The 19,104-nt window shown below is 43.8% G+C and overlaps 1 protein-coding gene across 12 annotated transcripts in view; it reads right to left on the reverse strand.

The window, feature by feature from the left end:
• LOC139756701 (uncharacterized) overlaps positions 1-19,104 on the reverse strand; it is a 378,118-nt gene that overhangs the window by 320,123 nt on the left and 38,891 nt on the right. The gene's annotated exons all lie outside the window — the stretch shown is intronic.

Below are 19,104 nucleotides of genomic sequence, written 5' to 3' on the forward strand. Positions count from 1 at the left end.
CCGCAAGTCTAAATGTCCACAGCACTCTTGAGAAACTAACATTGTTGAGAGAGAGAGAGAGAGAGAGAGAGAGAGAGAGAGAGAGAGAGAGAGAGAGAGAGAGAGAGAGAGAGAGAGACGGGCCATATTTCAAACGTAAGACTTCGCCCATGATTGCTGGTTAAAGAGAGCATTAGGACCCGTATGTATGTTTGTATGTAGCACCAGCTGTCTCCCACCTCAGCCAGGCCACACGTCTCCCTGGCTTCTCTGTCGCACAACAAAGTGTCACCTGTACAGAGAGCACCTTGAACTAGTGCAAGGTCACGGCAAGTGACCTCACCTGAACTGCTCATTCCGAAGCTGAGTTTGATTTTTGCCGCTAGAACAGCGATTTTCCTGTGCACTGCTACCCATCCTGTGGGCGGTGGAGCACAAGAAGAGACAGATGGGCGGCACTAAAGGTCCAGAGACTTGGGTGGGGGTGGGGGGGGAGGGCTGATCACTGGAATACATCACAGGCCACACGGTGAGGACAGTGTTCAATGCACAACTCACGAGAATCTAGCAATTCACGTGGTACGTGAAGTTGACAACAGTTGAACAACAATGATGGGATGACGTATCAAGATAAATCACAACAGAACCATTGACAATAAGCAGAGTTCTGATACTTCTCAAGGATCCCAGGTGTTCGTACAAGTAATATCTGGACAGCATCATCGCTGAACATACCATCTTTACAACATTTAAGTATGTAGTGTTGCCAGGCATGGGAGTTACTTTCATGGCAAAGTTTACATTTGGTCTCTTCATGATCAAGAGGACGAAAAACTCCAATGAGTATTCATAACCAACCGTGAGTGAGGCGACGAAAACATCGATGTCTACTAATCTTGTTAATGGAACAATATATATATATATATATATATATATATATATATATATATATATATATATATATATATATATATATATATATTGGGGTGTCTCAATGTGTGTGGATGTAACCAAGATGACAAAAAAGGAGAGATAGGTAGTATGTTTGAGGAAAGGAACCTGGATGTTTTGGCTCTAAGTGAAACGAAGCTCAAAGGTAAAGGGGAAGAGTGGTTTGGGAATGTCTTGGGAGTAGTCAGGGGTTAGTGAGAGGACAAGAGCAAGGGAAGGAGTAGCACTACTCCTGAAACAGGAGTGGTGGGAGTATGTGATAGAATGTAAGAAAGTATCTAGATTGATATGGGTAAAACTGAAAGTGGATGGAGAGAGATGGGCGATTATTGGTGCATATGCACCTGGGCATGTGAAGAAAGATCATGAGAGGCAAGTGTTTTGGGAGCAGCTGAATGAGTGTATTTGTGGTTTTGATGCACGAGACCGGGTTATAGTGATAGGTGATTTGAATGCAAAGGTGAGTAATGTGGCAGTTGAGGAAATAATTGGTATACATGGGGTGTTCAGTGTTGTAAATGGAAATGGTGAAGAGCTTGTAGATTCATGTGCTGATAAAGGACTGGTGATTGGGAATACTTGGTTTAAAAAGAGAGATATACATAAGTATACGTATGTAAGTAGGAGAGATGGCCAGAGAGCGTTATTAGATTACGTGTTAATTGATAGGCGCGAGAAAGAGAGACTTTTGGATGTTAACGTGCTCAGAGGTGCAACTGGAGGGATGTCTGATCATTATCTTGTGGAGGGGAAGGTGAAGACTTGTACAGGTTTTCAGAAAAGAAGAGAATGTTGGGGTGAAGAGAGTGGTGAGAGTAAGTGAGCTTGGGAAGGAGACTTGTGTCAGGAAGTACCAGGAGAGACTGAGTACAGAATGGAAAAAGGTGAGAACAAAGGACGTAAGGAGAGTGGGGGAGGAATGGGATGTATTTAGGGAAGCAGTGATGGCTTGCGCAAAAGATGCTTGTGGCATGAGAAGCGTGGGAGGTGGGCAAATTAGAAAGGGTAGTGAGTGGTGGGAAGAAGAAGTATGATTATCAGTGAAAGAGAAGAGAGAGGCATTTGGACGACTTGTGCAGGGAAATAATGCAATTGAGTGGAAGATGTATAAAAGAAAGAGGCAAGAGGTCAAGAGAAAGGTGCAAGAGGTGAAAAAGAGGGCAAATAAGAGTTAGGGTGAGAGAGTATCATTAAATTTTAGGGAGAATAAAAAAGATGTTTTGGAAGGAGGTAAATAAGGTGCGTAAGACAAGGGAGCAAATGGGAACTTCAGTGAAGGGGGCTAATGATGAGGTGATAACAAGTAGTGGTGATGTGAGAAGGAGATGGAATGAGTATTTTGAAGGTTTGTTGAATGTTTGATGATAGAATGGCAGATATAGGGTGTTTTGGTCGAGGTGGTGTGCAAAGTGACAGGGTTAGGGAAAATGATTTGGTAAACAGAGAAGAGGTAGTAAAAGCTTTGCGGAAGATGAAAGCCGGCAAGGCAATAGGTTTGGATGGTATTGCAGAGGAATTTATTAAAAAAGGGGATGACTGTATTGTTGACTGGTTGGTAAGGTTATTTAATGTATGTATGATTCATGGTGAGGTGTCTGAGGATTGGCGGAATGCTTGCATAGTGCCATTGTACAATGGCAAAGGGGATAAAAGTGAGTGCTCAAATTACAGAGGTATAAGTTTGTTGAGTATTCCTGGTAAATTATATGGGAGGGTATTGCTTAAGAGGGTGAAGGCATGTACAGAGCATCAGATTGGGGAAGAGCAGTGTGGTTTCAGAAGTGGTAGAGGATGTGTGGATCAGGCGTTTGCTTTGAAAAATGTATGTGAGAAATACCTAGAAAAGCAAATGGATTTGTACGTAGCATTTATGGATCTGGAGAAGGCATATAGAGTTGATAGAGATGGTCTGTGGAAAGTATTAAGAATATATGATGAGGGAGGCAAGTTGTTAGAAGAAGAGAAAAGTTTTTATCGAGGATGTAAGGCATGTGTACGTGTAGGAAGAGAGGAAAGTGACTGGTTCTCAGTGAATGTAGGTTTGCGGCAGGGGTGTGTGATGTCTCCATGGTTGTTTAATTTGTTTATGGATGGAGTTGTTAGGGAGGTGAATGCAAGAGTTTTGCAAAGACGGGCAAGTATGCAGTCTATTGTGGATGAGAGATCTTGGGAAGTAAGTCAGTTGTTGTTCGCTGATGATACAGCGCTAGTGGCTGATTCATTTGAGAAACTGCAGAAGCTGGAGACTGAGTTTGGTGAAGTGTGAGAAAGAAGAAAGTTGAGAGAAAATGTGAATAAGAGCAAGGTTATTAGGTACAGTAGGGTTGAGGGTCAAGTCAATTGGGAGGTAAGTTTGAATGGAGAAAAACTGGAGGAAGTGAAGCGTTTTAGATATCTGGGAGTGGATTGGCAGCGGATGGAACCATGGAAGCGAAGTGAATCATAGGGTGGGGGAGGGAGCGAAAATTCTGGGAGCCTTGAAGAATGTGTGGAAGTCGAGAACATTATCTCGGAAGGCAAAAATGGGTATGTTTGAAGGAATAGTGGTTCCAACAATGCTGTATGGTTGCGAGGCGTGGGCTATGGATAGAGTTGTGAGCAGGAGGATGGATGTGCTGGATATGAGATGTTTAAGGACAATATGTGGTGTGAGGTGGTTTGATCGAGTAAGTAATAATAGGGTAAGAGAGATGTGTGGTAATAAAAAGAGTGTGGTTGAGAGAGCAGAAGAGGGTGTTTTGAAATGGTTTGGTCACATGGAGAGAATGAGTAAGGAAAGATTGACCAAGAGGATATATGTGTCAGAGGTGGAGGAAACGAGAAGTGGAAGATCAAATTGGAGGTCCAAAGATAAGAGTGAAAAAGATTTGAGTGATCAGGGCCTGAACATGCAGGAGGGTGAAAGGCGGGCAAGGAACAGAGTGAATTGGAACGATGTGGTATACCGGGGTCGACGTGCTGTCAATGGATTGAACCAGGGCAAGTGAAGCGTCTGGGGTAAACCATGGAAAGTTCTGTGGGGCCTGAATGTGGAAAGGGAGCTGTGGTTTCGGTGCATTATTACATAACAGCTAGAGACTTAGTGTGAACGAATGGGGCCTTTGTTGTCTCTTCCTAGCGCTATCTCGCACACATGAGGGGGGAATTGGGTTGTTATTTCACGTGTGGTGAGGTGGGGAAGGGAATGAATAAAGGCAGACAGTATGAATTATGTAAATGTGTATATATGTATATGTCTGTATGTGTATATATATGTATACGTTGAGATGTATAGGTATGTATATTTGCGTGTGTGGACGTGTATGTAAATGCATGTGTATGAGGGTGGGTTGGGCCATTCTTTCGTCTGTTTCCTTGCGCTACCCTGCTAACGCGGGAGACAGCGACAAAGGAAAATAAAAAAATAAAAAAAAAAAAAAAAAAAAAAATATATATATATATATATATATATATATATATATATATATATATATATATATATATATTTTATATATATATATATATATATATATATATATATATATATATATATATATATATATATATATATATATCATTATACTTAGTTGGTCTCCCGCGTTAGCAAGGTAGCGCAAGGAAATAGACGAAAGAATGGCCCAACCAACCCACATACACATGCATATACATAAACGCCCGCACACAAACATATACATACCTATACATTTCAACGTATACATACATATACATACACAGATATATACATATATGCACGTGTTCATATGCATACTTGCTGCATTAATCCAATCCCGCCGCCACCCCGCCACACATGAAATAGAACCCATCCCTCCCCTCGCGTGTGCGCGAGGTAGCGCTAGGAAAAGACAACAAAGGCCACATTCGTTCACACTCAGTCTCTAGCTGTCATGTGTAATGCACTGAAACCACAACTCCCTTTCCACATCCAAGCCCCACTAAACTTTCCATGCTTTACCGCAGTCCCTTCACATGCCAAGGTTCAATCCATTGACAGCACGTCAACCCCAGTATACCATAACGTTCCAATTGCACGCTTTTCACCCTCCTGCATGTTCAGTCCCAAATCGCTCAAAATCTTTTTCATCCCATCCTTCCACCTCCAATTTGGTGTCCCGCTTCTCCTCTTTTCCTCCACCTCTGACACATATATCCTCTTGGTCAATCTTTCCTCACTCATTCTCTCCATGTGACCAAACCATTTCAAAACACCCTCTTCTGCTCTCTCAACTACACTCTTTTTATTACCACACATCACTCTTATCTTTTCATTACTTACTCGAATAAACCACCTCACACCACATACTGTCCTCAAACATTTCATTTCCAACACATCCATCCTCCTCCACACCTCATCTATAGCCCATGCCTCGCAACCATATGACATGGTTGGAACCACTATTCTTTCAAACACCCATTTTTGCCCTCCGAGATAAAGTTCTCGCCTTCCACACATTTTTCATCGCTTCTAGAACCTTCGCCCCTTCCCCCACCCTGTGACTCACTTCCGCTTCCATGGTTCCATCCGCTGCTAAATCCACTCCCAGATATCTAAAACACTTCCCTTCCTACAGCTTTTCTCTACTCAAATTTACCTCCCAATTAACTTGTCCCTCAACCCTACTGAACCTAATAACTTTGCTCTTATTTACATTTACTCTCAGCTTTCTTCTTTCACGCACTTTACCAAACTCAGTCACCAACCTCTGCAGATTCTCACCCGAATCAGCCACCAGCGATGTACCATCAGCGAACATCAACTGACACCCCAAGCCCTCTCATCCACAACAGACTGCAGACTTGCCCCTCTCCCCAAAACTCTTGCATTCACCTCCCTAACAACCCCATTCATAAACAAATTAAATAACCATGGAGACACCACGCACCCCTGCCGCAAACCGACATTCACTGGGAACCAATCACTTTGATCTCTCTTCCTACTTGTACACATGCATTACATCCTCGAATAAAACTTTTCACTGCTTCTAGCAACTTACCTCCCACACTATATACTCTTAATACCTTCCACAGAGCATCTCTATCAACTCTATCATATGCCTTCTCCAGATCCATAAATGCCACATACAAATCCATCTGTTTTTCTAAGAAAAAATGGGCGTGTTTGAAGGCATAGTGGTTCCAACAATGTTATATGGTTGTAAGGCATGGGCTATAGATTGGGTTGTGCAGAGGAGGGTGAATGTGTTGGAAATGAGATGTTTGAGGACATGTGGTGTGAGGTGGTTTGATCGGATATGTAATGAAAGGGTAAGAGAGATGTGTGGTAATAAAAAGAGTGTGGTTGAGAGAGCAGAAGAGGGTGTATTGAAGTGGTTTGGTCACAAGGAGAGAATGAGTGAGGAAAGATTGACAGAGGATATGTGTCAGAGGTGGAGGGAACAAGGAGAAGTGGGAGACCAAATTGGAGGTGGAAGGATGGAGTGAAAAAGATTTTGAGCGATCGGGGCCTGAACATACAGGAGGGTCAAAGTCGTGCAAGGAATAGAGTAAATAGGAACGCTGTGATATGGGGTCGACGTGCTGCCAATGGATTGAACCAGGGCATGGGAAGCGTCTGGGGTACACCATGGAAAGTTTTGTGGGGCCTGCATATGGAAAGGGAGCTGTGAATTCGGTGCATTACACATGACAGCTAGAGACTGAGTGTGAACGAAGGTGGCCTTTGTTGTCGTTTCCTAGCGCTACCTCGAGCGCACGCGGGGGTGTGTGTGTGTGTGTGTGTGTGTGTGTGTGTGTGTGTGTGTGTGTGTGTGTGTGTGTGTGTGTGTGTGTGTGCGTGCGTGCGTGCGTGCGTGCGTGCGTGCGTGCGTGCGTGCGTGCGTGCGTGCGTGTCATTTCATGTGTGGCGGGGTGGCAGCGAAATGGATGAAGGCAGCATGTATGAAGATGTACATGTGTATATATGTATATGTCTGTGTATGTACATGTATGTATACGTTGAAATGTATAGGTATGTATATGTGCGTGTGTGGGCATTTATGTATTTATATGTGTGTGTGAGTGGGTTGGGCCATTCTTTCATCTGTTTCCTTGCGTTACCTCGCTAACGCAGGAGACAGCGACAAATATGTATATATATATGTATATATATATATATATATATATATATATATATATATATATATATATATATATATATATATATATATATACCCTAGTTTGATTCACGCATCCATTATCTTGACTAGCCCCAAGAGATGAATGAACGGCTAGGCTGACTGTGGACCGAATGCCGGAACCAGGATTCAAACCTACAAGCACGACCCTATGCAGGATAATGCGACCCTTGTCTATCATGGTGGAGTTCATGACTATCACACATCCTAGGCCATTCCCAGCTGTAGTGGTGACCCATCTGCATGGATGTCTCCCACCCGAGAAGGCCTAAAGGGTCTTTTTACATGGACTGGGAGATGTCTGTCTGAGCATCCGGACCCCAATATGAAGACTGATATCAGGTATTCTGTTTCTGATACTAGGAAGACCAAACTCTTTCCTTATGTATAGAATCTCTTGTTTTATGGCAGCCAAGAATGATTTTGACAGCTTCATTCTATATTCTCCCAAGCTTTCACCCTGGCGTTAGAGCAAGTAGTGGCGCAGCATGATCAATCACACAACGGATGTAAGCGACCTTAACTATTCTGATATTTGTCCCCTAAACTGAGGGTTGGAGCCAGCTGCAGCTCTGAGTGCCCTCGCAATCACTTTGGTGACCCAACCTAAGGCAGCACTTGTAATATCATCTCATGACACCTATACTCGATGTTCGTTGATGGCACGTCAAAAGCTGCCGCTGTAATTCTTCCATTATATAGATTTATCTTACCCTTCCCATTAAGAGCCGCTCATCAGGACCTAACATCAGAACAACAGCAAGGAGAGAGGCCTGAGATTGCGACATTCGGCGGCGACGTCTCCAGTTCCCTATGTGGTTAAGTTCTCCTTCCAGACCGCCTTCATGACCTGACCTTCCTGTCATTTAAACCAGGGACATCTCCACCGGACGGCAATAAGGCAGCTGACTCGCTCTGAACGAGTGCACCACTCCGGTACCTGAGGTCTTGGCCGTGACTCCTGACTTAAACCCGTCCTTAGGGCGCCTCCTCCGTCAACATAAGTACTAACGTGACTCCTGACGTTTCATCTTCCTGGCAGGTTTCCTTGTGGAGCCTCATCGACGTCCACCTTCGGCAAGACTCGCATGGAACATCGCCTTCGCCCATCACGAACAGCAGCTATAACAACGCCCGCGACACTCCTGCATCCCTACCGCACACTCCAGGAGCCGCGATACGAGCCACACCCATCTCCTACAGGAGATCCACGTAGTCTCGGCAGCCACACACTTCATCTTGCATCCTCACCAGCAACACAGGGCCCCTGCCAATCCTCTCTATTATTATTCAACCTACCTCGTTTGACCTATCCTTCCCCCAACTTAATGCTGCACCTCCAGTTGCTCATTGCCCCTGGTCTATTTTACATTATGTAACTTAACAAATAAAACAATGTTGTTGTTATTACTATTACTGAACGCATTTTGGGTCCCTCTCAGATATACCACTCCAACAACCGCTAAGATTACCTGCAAAACACCATCAAGTGATAATCGTCCTCCTCGTTCTGCTAATATCCTGCCGCACACAGTTACGTCCCGGAGGGCTGCCACCACTTCCTGATCACTGGCTCACTATATGGTGGGTGGGTGGCTCTCTAAGGACGACCCTCCACCGGCCTCCTGTGTATTCCTGGCTTTCTACGGGAAAGCCTCCACCAGCCTCGTAAATATTCCTTTAAGACATCATAATCATGTGACACCTAACCTAACCATACCAGAGAGACACACATACATTCAATCTTGACGTCACTGCTTCGGTGTTCTTCAACCTTCGTAAACACTCACGTACCAGGGAATTTGCTAAATCATTCATTCGATGTTGCCTTATCCTGACATTTTTTCACTATGTAACTTGTAAGTCAATCACTGGAGCCCAGTGGTTCTTCTGTGCACTCTATATATTCTTGTGCACAATAACCTCGTCCCTCGTGCAGCAAGATATCAGAACTACGTGTCAGGATGTCATGTGTCATGCCAACCGTCGAGTTTGAGATGTCACGCTCAACGATGGTGTTGAGCATGATGGTGCGTATGAGAGCCTGACCCTTAAAGGGAAATTCACACCCAAAGGTCGCACCGTCACATTCAGTCCTGTAACCACTGTCCCTTGTACAATGGCAGCCCAATCACCACTGTCCCATGTATAGTGTCAGCCCTATAACCGCTGCCCTATGCGCAGTGCCAGCCGTATAACCAATACCCCATGTACAGTGCCAGCCCTGTAACCACTGCTCCATGTACATTGGCGGCAAAAGACATTTTGTACGCCTACCCTAAACATTTTCAAAGGTGATGTCAACTACATTTAAGTCCTTTGTCGTCTTTCATTTGGCCTTGATTACCATCTGCAGACCTCAGTACATGGAATAGGTAAGGTTCCTGCAGCATCACACAACCATGTTTTAGGTCCGTAGGGTCTTGATCTCCTGAATAAGGCGAGACACTGATGAGGTGTTGCAAGAGGCAGCCGCCTGATCCAGCGTTTTAAGCGTCCAGTGCGCCTAGAAATATCACGTGTGCCCCATTCTCTTACTTCCAGGTGAGAATTTGAGTTTTCTCCTAAGAAAGTTATGAGCCAAATATCTTGAAGCGCAGGTTAAAGAAATGAAGTGCCCAGAAGCGAATTCCCAAAATGAAGCGGCAACCCGGAAAAGTATAAAGATCATCGCTCCTTCAAGATAGCCTGAGGCAGACTGAATCGGGTTGTTGGTACTCAATACGCATTAGGACTAGTTTCAGAAATGTACGATGATTTCACCCTGAGCGAGTTACATGATAGTACCTACAATAAACATTGGTTGTGTAAAGCGTCTGATAATATAGTGGAGCGGACAGGGCTCTTTGCGGACATTGTACTTAGTAGGAAAGTTTCTTGTGGCTTCAGCGAACCACCATAGTTTCATCGACCCCGACGGTTTACTCATCTCGTCTGTAAGTAACATTGCGAGAACAAAAACATAAGTTTCAACTCTTGCCAAATGACAATGGACGACTCTCCTGTGGTCAGTCAGAAAATGGAATGCCTTTCTTCTTATGGCAGGAGCTCATGAAACAGCCAAACCAACCTCTCAGGCCCGGCAAATCACAAACATATAAGAATGGAAGGAAACTACACCAGTTAGAGCATGCTAAACACATCTTATTCCCACCCACCTATCATGTACATACCCAACCTGTGCTGGAATTTTTCTATGAGTTTTATCCTAATTATCCCATCGCTCAACTTATTCCACTCATCAACAGCTGATTCAAAATTAATGCTTGTCAATATCCTTTTTAAATGTGAATTAATCAAGTTATAAACAAATAATTGGGAGGTTTGTTTTTCAAAGGCGATACTTTATTACCGTTGAGATCCTTCATGAGCGCTCTCATCCATCTGTATACTTCCATCACACTACCGTTCCTCACTCACTCACTCACTCCACGTCTTCCCAGTGAACGCAAATTTACTTTTGTTAAGTCTCTCCACATGGGAGATTTCTGATGCCAAGCATCATGTCTCTCATCTTCCTGTATATAACTTTCATGGCAGATACGGCAACAAGACAATCACTTCCTTCTTGTTTACAAAATGACAGCAGCCCTACCGTGCATAAGTTTCCAGAAGATGGTGATGGCTGGTGTGTTACAGGAGTCACCACGGCGTACACGAGATTCAATGGTACTAACAGCATACTTGACTGGTGGATGGTTGGTGTGTGTGGATACGTGGGGGGGGGGGGGGGGGGGGGGGGGGGGCCTGAGGTAATGCGTCCTCACCCTACCATGGCTGCCTTTACCGTCATACATCACTCATTACTGTTTCCAAGAAATCAGGCCCAATCCTCTGGTTACTATACATCTGTCAAGAGTCTATAAACAAGGAGAAACAATTAAAGTACGTAGCTACAACGAAAATGAACTTTAGGTTTTGCTTTTGGAGTTGTGTGCGTGACCCATTTCACTTCTGGACTGAAATATTTTACACATCCAGTATCAAGTATACAACTTGCTTGGATAAGGTTTATGAACTATGTATGGATCCTCCTCTTCTTCCATTGACTCCTTGTAAAAGAAACAGATGACTCTGTGGTAAGCGATGGGAGAAGACGACACTCCCCAACCCGTGGGAACTGCCACACTACACACACCAACTACGACTGTAAATTTCATATATAATTTCTGAACATGTGCACAGTTAAGCAAACAAATAGTATGCTTAGTTTTGCGTGTCAAACACTATATTAATGTACCTCAACCATAGTAACCACTACATGCATGCATGCCACTGTGACCATGTACATGTTGTACCTCACTCATATGCTGATCGTACAAATATCCCAGACCACCTGGATCTTAAGCTCTTCTGTGATTAATTGCGAGTTCCTACTGCGACGCTCTCAACCTGAACCAACGTTACCCTCCCCCACCAACACCACACCCACCATGCAGGAGGCTTGGGTTACGCCTGGTTGCACTCATGTTCACGCAAGATTGTTTACTTTCAAAGAATTTAATTGTGAAAGAGAAATATATCAGATAACTTTACCAGTGAACCAGTGAGTCTTTCTCAAAGGTCCTCAGTCGCATCTGCAGTTGCCTTACCCAAACAACATGACAGTGCAACCAGTAAACCAGCGAACCAACGACTCACCAGCAATCTTTTCTGGTGTTTTAAAGCGTCTGAGGTGAGATCGCCCATTATAAATACCATAACACTGACACAAAATACCACCAGCCAGCGTGATCCTCACCATGTTACCACCATCACAGAGACCGTCTCCACTAACCAACATCCATCACCACAGTTGCATAACGCACTAATCAATGAGTGTTCGTACATGCATAATCAAGAATAGTCTTAAATGTGCAATTCTATCAATGTGTAATTTTTCATTACTTAATGTACATATAATCATAAGTAAACGTATAACGTAAAAAACACCGAATTTGCTCTGTAAAACTTACTGTCCTATGCAGATATTTATCACTCACGTGCTTCTGCAAAGAGTAAAAACCTCCAGCCCCACCTTGATGTTAAGTTCTTTCGTAATTAATCAGCTAGTTACAATTATAACACCCCCTCCCCAAAGTTCTGTAATATTTCAACTTCATATTTTCAGCCAAATAGATGCCGGAAATCAATCAATAGTTCTTTACTTTCATTAATCTGTTTCCACGCACGGCACCTGCGCATCACCAAACCATGTGCAAAGTAACCTCCAAGATCACAACCATTCTTATCCCCTCACACGGATCCCTAACATGCCATACACTCACAAGGTCCCCATACATACAAGATCCCAACTATTCAATAACATGCAATCATGACTCATCAAGCAGTAGGGACACCATCTATGGTCACCTCACATATCAATGAACAAGAACATATACATATATGGATGACACATAACCAGTCTTATATGCAACTTACATCTTACTCTTAACACGGTCCACATATACACACCTGCCTACACATACTTACATATGAACATACAGAACAAAAATGCACAAACACGAAAATATATAAACAAACGAACGCTAACTTTCTGCTCTGACTATTCCTCTCCTCATTGTATGACTTTCCTTCCATGAAGTTATATATATATATATATATATATATATATATATATATATATATATATATATTCCAGCTGAAGCCAGGTACCTAAGTTATTCAGTAGTCCCACGTGGAGAATGACTACAAATTCGAACTTTATGCGGGCTTGACCCCCGGGCGACCCGTGCGTCACCACGTGGGGTCAGTCAGCCAAGGTTACAAGTACACCACGGAGGTCCAGTGACAGCAGCAGCAACACCAGGAGTAGGAGGAGGAGCAGGGTGGCAGCAGCAGTAGTAGCAGTAGCACAAAGCCAAGTTATAAACAGTTTGTATGCTGCTGCTGCTGTAGGTATAGGCAACACCATGTGCTGAGAGAGAGGTGGGTGGGGGGGAAGAGACATGACCACTACACACGGATCAAGCAACATAGTCTAAGGTAATGCCACTGGCCGACCCCTCCTACTTCCATCCTTCACTATTCAAAGGACTAAGATAACGGGTGAGCAGGGACGCCAGGATGCCTGCTCCACCGTTAAACATAAACTCTACAAAAAGTGGTTTCATGTGAAAGCTGTGGCATTCTTCTGCATATTATACTTCTGTTTTTTCTTCAGGATGAGGTTCCTTCTTAATGTTTTGTCCTACGATGATGAGGCCGTGTGTAGCTGACGTGAGCACTCACTCTCCTCTGTCTACACATGGCAACGATGCACATCCCTAAGGCCCTCCTACCATGGATGATCAACTTGCTCACTAGAGCAGCAAGCATGTACTGTCGGCTCTCCTTGTGCTGAGCAGCTCTCTCTCTCTCTCTCTCTCTCTCTCTCTCTCTCTCTCTCTCTCTCTCTCTCTCTCTCTCTCTCTCTCTCTCTCTCTCTCTCCTGTGTTGTTGTAGTCTTACACCAGGTGAGGTCGGTCGGCAGGTCGGGCGGGGATCATGACTGGCTCACCTGTTGGGCCAAACACTACCCGTTACCCAGGGGCCTCCCTCCCTTCCTGCTTCTTCCTACGTTCCTACTGTTTACCTCCCCGCTCCTCCCTAACTTCCTGCCTGGTTATCTATCTTCCTCCCCCTTACGTCTTTCCTTCTCTGCCCAACCGACCAGTATACCTTCCACCTGATTATATACATAATAAACTTGACATCATAATATCCGTCCTATAAAACTTATTCTACTTTACATATAACACAGCATCACAGCCCAGTGCACCAGCTGAGCTGAGGATGGCAGGATATATGCCACCCACCATCCTGAGCCAGGGGTCCCGGCCACCTTGGTCAGCGTCGTGGGAGTCTCTCTCTCTTGTTAACGTCCCCCCCCCCCCACCGTACTGACCCTGGGCCACACCCTCACCTATGGCACCCACTAACTGTACTTTCTCCATCCTCATCAAAGGCCAGGGGTGTATCCAGGGGGTGGAAGGTGGAGATTGAGTCAAACCTCCCTTCCCTCGCTAGAACATGAACTGTACTGTAATGATGGTTAATATATTCTTACAATTATTCTTCCTCTTTCAATACCTCGTTAGGAAACAGTGATGTATATTCCTGTACACATCAGGTCCAGTGACCAATGAAACAAACTGTCTCACTACCTTTCCAAAACGGACCAGTTCAAACTGAACACATTTTCTTACCCAGTAGAAGTGTGTTAGGCAGGAGTGTTTCCTACAGAAAAACTTCCTTGACCACTGCTATCACCTGCTTTATGTGGTCAACTATCATATATTTATATTTACTCAAAACTTGTCGCCGGTTTAAAAATAAACTTACTTTTGTACACCAGCTGTTTTCAATTTTAAGAGAATTTAATCATTATTAGTCAATGTAATCAACAAACAAATAAAAAACGGTTAAGTACCGTATGATAGAACTTGTTGCCACATACCACTCCGGGGCTGAACTTTCCCCAACCAAACCCTGGCTACAAAGCGTCCATCCACTGTGTTTCCTCCAATATCACCAATGTGGCCCACTTAGTACTCTCAGCCAGGACTACGGTCTTGTGTACACAATGTACAAAGCCACAGTCATTCGGGAGCACATCTCCCGCTTGCTTGGTGATACATCTCATCCCAAGTGTATAATTTTCTCTTCATAATATTTGAAGGCAACTCTCTTCACCTGACCGCTATCATCTTGATCTCTCCGGTACGACCCTTGGAAATGAGGGTGTCACCTTTGACCTGACCCTTAAGGTCAAGTGAAAAGCAAAATCGACAAACTGTCATATATCAATCGTCACTGTAAAGTCCTGCTTAACACCTGAACATACGGGCAGGGCATGTATGTGTCTGCCTGGCAGGAGGCAAACTGAAGACCTGCTCTCCACACGTTCACAGTTCGGTAGTCATACTTTCCTGAAAATGGCACACACATGATAACCAGGTCAGATCGTACAACACATAACACTTATTTTCTCTCCAATATCACTTTATAGCACTCGACATTCCGTAACCGATCAAGATAATCATGTTGTTAATACACAAAAACACAAAAAAGTTCACTTGCGCTATCATAATAATAACCTTAATAACAGCCAGGAGTAGTGAACATAGGAAAAAAAGTCATTTCCCTTTACACATATTGAAACGTGTGTCGATAACACCGAATCTTTTTGAACTGATTACGACGGCGTGACCTCTTTAAGTATGATGACTTTAGCCAACACACTTTAGGGTTGTCACATTAAAGGGTTAAGTAGTTGTACCCAAAGGGTTATCATAGTACTGTAGTCTGTTATACACCATGAAGCTTAAGTCCTCTAATTCCAAGGTTGAACTTAGGATACTCAAGGGATTCTAGCCACCTGCTACTTACTACACAACACACGACCACGTTACAGCCACATACATAAAGGCCACGCCAGCTGTAGTTTGGGTAGCCACCACGTAAAACCTAACCAGCCTCCTCCCACATCACCTTCCGCCCGTGTCGGCATCAGTCTGATGAACCTTATTGCTGCACCTTCTCGTCCTATACGTCATCCCTAACACATACACATCATGTTGCTCTTCTCTTCCACCCCCCGGCACCAAGTACATCCGTCAGTCCGTAAGTCCACATACAGAGAACATCATCACTCATGAACGATACAATAAAAGGAGATCAATTTTCATCCATCCAACACACGGAGAACTAACATAAACACACAAGTACAGCAACTCTTCCATCGGCCAGTAGCTAATACGAGTTCAGCTGGAGAATACTACAATTCCTTCACTACACAGATAACGGGAAAATCGAAATCACATTAAATGTTTACATCTCATCATCATAAAACTTACAAGAGAGCCATGAGTAATTGGATGTGATGCTACCTCTGTACAGCATGACGGTCTGCATGTCCTCCACCTTGGTTGCACGAGAGCTTAACTCCTCTTTGTTTAACCCGTGAGTATGATGGCCTGACTCTCTGGCAAGACTACAATCCCAGAGTACAACCATATGACGACTACAATCCCAGAGTACAACCATATGACCCTTAGCCTGACCTTTCAGCTGACTCTTAAAGGTCATGTCAAAGTGTAGGCCAATATAGCCAAGGGCAGTACCATCAAGTAGACTGGTGTAACATGGCAGTACCATCAAGTAGACTGGTGTAACATGGCAGTACCATCAAGTAGACTGGTGTAACATGGCAGTACCATCAAGAAGACTGGTGTAACATGGTATGTAAGGATTTAAGGAATGTGTTCTCTCACTAATATTACAATGTAAAGCTTTACCAACTACCAAGGGAGAGAATGTACAGATAACATGACTCAGCAAAACATCAGTCAAGAACAAAAACCTCGGGAAATATGGCAGTGTACACCACATCCACGGATAACAAACAAGACGCAATACCTTAACTAATTTTATATATATATATATATATATTAGAAATACTTTGCTAGTCAACTCCCTCACAGCTCAGTACAGACCTAAGCTACTGTCTGGCTCCTCTGCACTGCCAGGCTATTGGAGACCTGAACCAGTACGTCATGGATGAACCCTAGGAAACTACTATTCTCGATCCCCGCAACCTACACTACCCGACTCACTAGCCACTACAGTAACGTGTATCATGGCCACCTACGGCAATATTTACTTCAAGTTGCACGAGGGCACATCCAGCAGATGACCTCACTCCTATCACCACTTCTCAGTGTGGCCCCCACGTGTGGCTCTAGAAGGGAGCTCTATCTGTCAACGTAAGGTGTGGCCTACATAATCAATTAAACTAAATCCAGCAATACTTTCTACACTGACATGAAGATCAAAAAATTAAAAATAATTCCAATGGAGTCCAAAGTCCGCGAGTCCTCCCCTGCAACTTCTACGGTAAACACAAAGAGCATAAATAGAGAAACAAGGTTGTTTACTGGAGGCCCAGTACAAACGTCCAGCAACACTAAAACCAAAGGTTACATCCACCAGTACCAATACTGACCATCCTAGGCTGGTGGTGAGAACAGTAAGCGGCAAAAAACCTGGAGGCTGACCTCCTGGCGACTGGAGAGGTGGTCTCGACTACCATGAGACAAACATCTTCCTCCCACCCACTACTGATATCCACCCAACACAGCAAGAAGTACTCAGTCATGAGTTTTGTCTTGTCATATAGCACGTGAACCGGATTTTGTGCATGTTCATGTCCTGCCCGGAACCCAAGTCATGGGTTGAGGCATTAGTTCAAAACCCTCCTACGTATTACAAGGTAATGTATCAATCTAGGCCACTACATCAAAACCTTCCAATGTATCATAAAAGTATGTATCAACCCCAACTTACAGAAATATCATCCTACCAGCATAATAAGCATAAAATCTAAAAGTGCCACATGCACAAAAAGGAAGAACACCTTAAACACCCGTGCCCTAAGATTCTACAACACCTTGGCATCTACCGTCAGAAACAGAATGGGATGCACGGCAAACAAGTCTGAGAGTGTCCTGGACAATTACCTTCAAAGTGTATCAAACCAACCAGGTTGGGGATCTATGTGGTCTTGCCGGATGCGGCTTCCAACAAGCTGGTCGACCAACACAACAGGCTGGGCACAGCCGGGGCTGTTGGCGTACAAGGCCCTCGAAGACTTCACCCGAAGGTTCTCACTCACGTTACTGTAGTTCAAAACCTTCTCTCATACGACAAGACTATGTAACAACCTAGGGTCCTGTATTTCAAAATCTTAGCTCTAATGCACTACAACTGTATTAAGCTCTGGTTTATCAAATCATACCATATTATCATTTATCTTGCTTTCGCTTTCTTATTTGTGAATAAAACGAATTTCTGTATAGCATACTTGGACAACAGCATTCAGAAACACTTGCTGAAGAGCTTAAAGAATGGGACATGTTATCGAAGATTGTAAATAAACATAGTATGAATCTTTGTAATATACTTTACGAAAGATATCTGCCACCATCTTGGTATATCAGCCAGCTAATACACAGATCATCCATCTGTCATGAGTAACGCTGTTCCTCACGTCTGACAACAATAGACCTTCTCTCTAGCATATACATAATTTCCGATATGATGCTTAGATAAGACCTAAATGATCATTCGAAGATAGAGGCCGATATTTTATAGCCAGACATCTAATCAGTTGACACACTAAACTTGTACAAGACAAAACCCAAGTAACACAGAGGGCACCAAGTACACGGCCAGCCAGCCCTGCCAACCCCAGCTACAATTCATCTTCAACAACCTTCAACAACTTGATCTGCTCATGAACAGTTTGACATTTGACATTTCCAATGACTATATCATCATGTGAAGGCCATAACGAACACACACACACACACACACACACACACACACACACACACACGACATCCTACCGTGATGAGCATTACCATCAACAACCTCTTTAATGTTAAACGTTAACCACGACCGATCACCTTCCTGGGCGCAGCAACTGCTCATCCTACAGTAACGCACCGCCGCCTCATCCTAACGCACTAACAATCCCAGCGAACGTAGTATATCTTCATGTTAGTGGTGGAGGTAACTCATTATTACGCTAATGAACGCATCTCATCATTCCCACACCAAATGATCCTCTTCACCTTCACAGTTAACGTAGCTCCTAATACAAACTGTTGACGATTCTTAACCTAACTGCAGACTCATCTTAAAGCAAATGGCGTATTGTAAGTGGCAAAGTATCTTACTGTAAGTGTTCATCCACGTAAACCTCACTCCTGAAGCATCTTAATATCACTGGCAAAATTTCACGTTGCATACAAATGACTCACATCGCCTCACTCCACAAGGGATGAAGAAAAGTAGAAAAAAAAGTACCGCTAAAGAGCACATAACACAAATGAGGAAGAAAACAAGATGCAACATGTGTCACTCCTACTGAAATAATGTACTTAGCCCAGAGATACGTGGGTCCACGGCAGGTAGGTAATGTCACTCACCAGCTTGACCGATACAACATTACTGTTGTGGTGTATACAACATACAAAATGTTGATGAGCTAAACATACAC

The sequence above is a fragment of the Panulirus ornatus genome, chromosome 23 (assembly GCF_036320965.1).
Source record: "Panulirus ornatus isolate Po-2019 chromosome 23, ASM3632096v1, whole genome shotgun sequence".
NCBI lineage: Eukaryota > Metazoa > Arthropoda > Malacostraca > Decapoda > Palinuridae > Panulirus > Panulirus ornatus.